General features: G+C 38.9%; 1 pseudogene across 1 annotated transcript; it reads left to right on the top strand.

Moving 5' to 3' along the window:
• The first annotated feature begins 568 nt into the window (after window positions 1–568).
• LOC309857298 (small ribosomal subunit protein uS5 pseudogene) lies at window positions 569–1,514 on the top strand (annotated as a pseudogene). Its single transcript has one exon. The product of its transcript is annotated as a small ribosomal subunit protein uS5 pseudogene (transcript).
• The last annotated feature ends 3,215 nt before the right edge of the window (window positions 1,515–4,729 follow it).

Here is a 4,729-nt window from a genome sequence, read left to right as displayed (position 1 = left end):
ACAAGTTTGCCACAGATTCACATTTTTTAAAATATATATCTATTTGTGTAAAGAGAATGCACTGAGAAGTAAAAAGATAGTGATATATCAGTGCTACCAACTAATGGCTATAATATCATCACCTTATTTATGAACAATGAAACAGTGTGTAATATTTAAATAAATTTAAATAAATTCCTATTTATTTTATATATTTATAAATTTAAATGAATTCCTATTTATTTATTATTAAAGAAATTCCTCTAACAAACAGTATGTTTTGAAGGTTGCTAGCAGGAAAGTGTTGTACGACATGGAAGTAATCAGAAAATGTGATCTAAAATTCTGCTTTCAAGGGCGCCTGGGTGGCTCAGTGGGTTAAAATTCTGCTTTCAAGAAGCTATAACAGTAAGTACTGAGCATTAGCTATTATATGCTATGGATGAATAACTGAAATCTACATTTGAAACTATTGGTACACTATATGTTACCTAATTGAATTTTAAAAAGTTAATAAAAAAAACCACTATTTTATAAAACAATATTCCCAACAGGCTCTTTTGCTTTAAAATACTCACTTTGTTTCCTCTCCGAGAGAACACCAAATGGCGGATGACGCCGGTGCTGCGAGAGGGCCCGGAGGGCCCGGGGGCCCTGGAATGGGAGGCCGCGGCGGTTTCCGCGGTGGCTTCGGCAGCGGCATCCGGGGCCGGGGCGGGCCGGGGCCGTGGTCGGGGCCGGGGCCGAGGCCGCGGAGCTCGCGGGGGCAAGGCCGCGGACAAGGAGTGGATCCCCGTCACCAAGCTGGGCCGCCTGGTCAAAGACATGAAGATCAAGTCCCTGGAGGAGATCTATCTCTTCTCCCTGCCCATCAAGGAGTCTGAGATCATCGACTTCTTCCTGGGAGCCTCCCTCAAGGACGAGGTTTTGAAGATCATGCCTGTGCAGAAGCAGACGCGCGCGGGCCAGCGGACCAGGTTCAAGGCATTTGTCGCCATCGGAGATTACAATGGACACGTCGGTTTGGATGTCAAGTGTTCCAAGGAGGTAGCCACTGCCATCCGCGGAGCCATCATTCTGGCGAAGCTTTCCATTGTCCCTGTGCGGCGAGGCTACTGGGGGAACAAGATCGGCAAGCCCCACACTGTCCCGTGCAAGGTGACTGGCCGCTGTGGCTCTGTGCTGGTGCGTCTCATCCCCGCCCCCAGAGGCACTGGCATTGTCTCGGCCCCTGTGCCCAAGAAACTGCTGATGATGGCTGGTATTGACGACTGCTACACCTCGGCCAGGGGCTGCACTGCCACCCTAGGGAACTTTGCCAAGGCTACTTTCGATGCCATCTCCAAGACCTACAGCTATCTCACCCCTGATCTCTGGAAGGAGACTGTGTTCACCAAGTCTCCCTATCAGGAGTTCACGGACCATCTTGTGAAGACCCACACCAGAGTCTCTGTTCAGAGGACCCAGGCTCCAGCTGTGGCTACTACATAGTTTTATACAAGAAAAATAAACTGAACTAAAGCTTGAAAAAAAAATACTCACTTTGTAATGAGAGTCATTACTTTTGTCTAGCCAAATCTTATAGCACTGTTTATCCCTTCCCTGCTTTATCCCTTCCCAGTATCAATAAAGGCTCACTTGGGTTACCTAGAAGCCATGAGAAAGCTTGTAATAGATCTGGCTGGTTTTCACCAGCAATTTGACCACCATGTGCACAGGGAAGTCTATTGATAAAGGCTTTATTGCAATAAGTTGCAAATACATGGATGATTTTGAATTCTCTTTCTTGAGGTCTTGTTTCATGATAATAAATTTAGGGTGGCTTATTGGAATGGATGTTATTAACATATCTTCATAGTTATAAGCACATGGAATTGTAAAATAGATGAATGAATGTGGCATTACTAACAACTGTCCTCATTTTGAAATCAAATTACAGTGTACTAAGATGAGGAAGCAAAGCAGATTTGGGATTATGAGTGAAATAATTTTAAAAAGTATTAGGGGTATGATCGGACTATTGGGTAATTCAGTAGAAAAATGTCTACTGATTGAGATTCTGTGTTCCCTGATTTCAGAGAGAAGTTAAGATAAATAAGTAACACGAGGAGACTAGGAAGCCAAACATAAGTGATAATTTTGTGCCAGGGTGTGTATACATCTGTTTATCTTCTTGCTTTACCACTAAGGTTGCTCCTAGAGGAGAGTTTAAATATGTGTTGGAGCTAATCTCTGTGGATTACACAAGAAACCACATCCTACAGCTCTCCCTGAAACACCCCTTATGATTTCAATGTAATTTGGTTTTTGCATTTTTAGAAATAACAAAATACTTTGCAAACTCATCTACTTTATTACCATCACAAGTGAGTCAGCTGACTCCACATTTTAACACAGTGACAGTCACAGAGGAATGGAGGAATGAGTAGAGTTATCAATATATGTGCTTTTAAGAAGTATGACAGGGTAGCAGCTATTTCCAGGAACCAAAACATGGGTCAGCAGCTGTGCAGGAAAAGTGATGGAATAAATGACTCATTTCAGAGGAGTTCTATAACATATTAGTTCTATAATGTATCTTCAGCCCCCAATTACCCGCTTTGATCTAAAGATAAGGATTTACAGTTAAGGTCCCATTTATGATTTGACTGGTAGGGTCTGAATCATGTTTACTATTGTTTTGACTATTACTTGAAACCTATAGTAGTACTTGGGATATGTGTTGTGTATTCTGTGAACATGTGCTATTTTTAGATTAGATAATTTCTGTCTCGAACCCCTGTTCATTTCTTTGTTTTTGTTTATTTGATAGTGGTTTCAGTAAATGGATATATCTGAAAAATTGCAAAGCCACTATTAAAACAAGTTATTATTATATATAGCATGGAATTGCACATTCCTCCTTTGAATCCGACAGAGCTTCACCATATCCTTAACAATTTGGGAAAAACATGCTATTATTTTTCTTTATAAAATTTCTCCTGTTAGGCTGTGATGGTTGTCATCAGCAGTAACTCCTCTGAAGGCTTTGTCAAAAGAGTTGAAAAAATTGGAAAGGTGTGTGAATGAAGCTGTTTGTTGAATATAAAGAAAAGAGCATTGAAATACAATTCACACTCTTACTTCTCCTTCTATGCTTTCAGATGTTTGTCATTTGAAAATTTTGCTTCTAGAAGAGATGTCCTATATAATTCTTACTTTAAGGAGCAAGTTGCTTTTATAATTTTTTTATTATTCTACCATTCCAGTATTTCCATTTAAATTAAATTCAATACCATTTAAAAAAAATCAAAAGTGCAGCCAGTATTCAATTCCTGGGCTAAATAATTTTAGAAAGCTTTGTGTTATTGAACCTACGGGGTTTTTATGTAGTTTTAACTCTTTCTTTCTGTGATTTTTCCCATTAGTCATGTAAGTGACTGCAATATAACAGACATTGAGGATAAAGAAGGACTGAATAGAACAATCCTTGGCCTCATGAAGTTGAGAATCTAGCAAGGGAGTCAAACAATTCAATCATTCAGAGACAATTTATTGAGTGCCTGGCCTAAGATGAGCACAACAAAACCCCAGCCCAGAGGAATCATTTTAATGGGAGAGATAGATAATAGGTAAGCCAACTTTAAAAAAAAAAACGTACTGATTTTTCTTTAATAGAGATGCATATTTGAACTAAATAAGCACATTTTTAAAAGAGCAGTGATTGAGAAGAGGTTTTTAAACTGAGTGGTCCAAAAGGGCCTCCCTGAAAAAGTCTGCTTTGAACAGATTTCTGAATAATATCAGCTAGGAAGCTGCGTAAAAATCTCAGGGATGGGTGATTTTTCCAGTCGAAAAACTGTAAAGGCTCCAAAGTCACAATAGAGCTATAAGTTTCTCTAATAAAGTAACTTCTGACAAAGAATGAGAAGAAATAACTAACCCAGGTTTGAAAGAAAAGGGACAGACTTTCTATGGAATTCATATTTAATTAAAGCTCTAAAGGACAAAAATACAATAGAGCAAAATTCTGGTCACGCTGATATACCTAACGAAAGTTCATAAACAAGCTTTGGGTAGCAAAGAGTGTGTGGGAATGTTGGTAAGAAGAGTGGGGAAGAGTCATCCCTGAACATGTTCTTAAATGAAGCAATTCTTGGGTTGTTTTAAAGGGTAAATTGGAGTTTGCCTAAGTGATTAGAGAAGGATGCCTCAGCTTATGGAAGTTCAAAGCCATAAAGATGTGATAAACTACTGCAGATATTTTCATGTATATTTGTTGTTGCTTCTAGTAATGGTGATCTAAAAACTCCTACTTAAGACAACTAAAAATCCAGACAAAATAGCTTTTAAAGTTAAAAATATCAGAATGATTATAAAAATAAGTGAGGGATTACTGGGCCAAAATACGAAATACAATGAGAGCCTAGAGATATATGCCCTGAAGCCATTTTAGCTATGAGAGCATTTGAAACTGCTAAAACACACTGAGCTGTGTTGTTCATAGACTCTTGATACTAGAGAAACAAAATTCAAAATCCAGCAGCAATCAAATTTGAGGACTTTGGTACAACCCAAATTTAACTTGAGATCCCCAAAGCACAAGGAGAAGCAGAAATAAGACTATAGCCTACCTTGCCTTCTGTGTAAACTGAGAAAGTCAATCACTGAATTTGGAGTATGATTGTCTTGTAGAGTCTCAGATATAAGAGAAAATCCTACCAAGGAGGACCATACCATTATTATAGCTCTTAATTATCCCTACTCAATA

Source organism: Mustela nivalis, assembly GCF_964662115.1.
Source record: "Mustela nivalis genome assembly, contig: HAP1_SCAFFOLD_602, whole genome shotgun sequence".
Classification (NCBI taxonomy): Eukaryota; Metazoa; Chordata; class Mammalia; order Carnivora; family Mustelidae; genus Mustela; species Mustela nivalis.
This window is presented reverse-complemented; position numbering and strand designations above follow the sequence as displayed.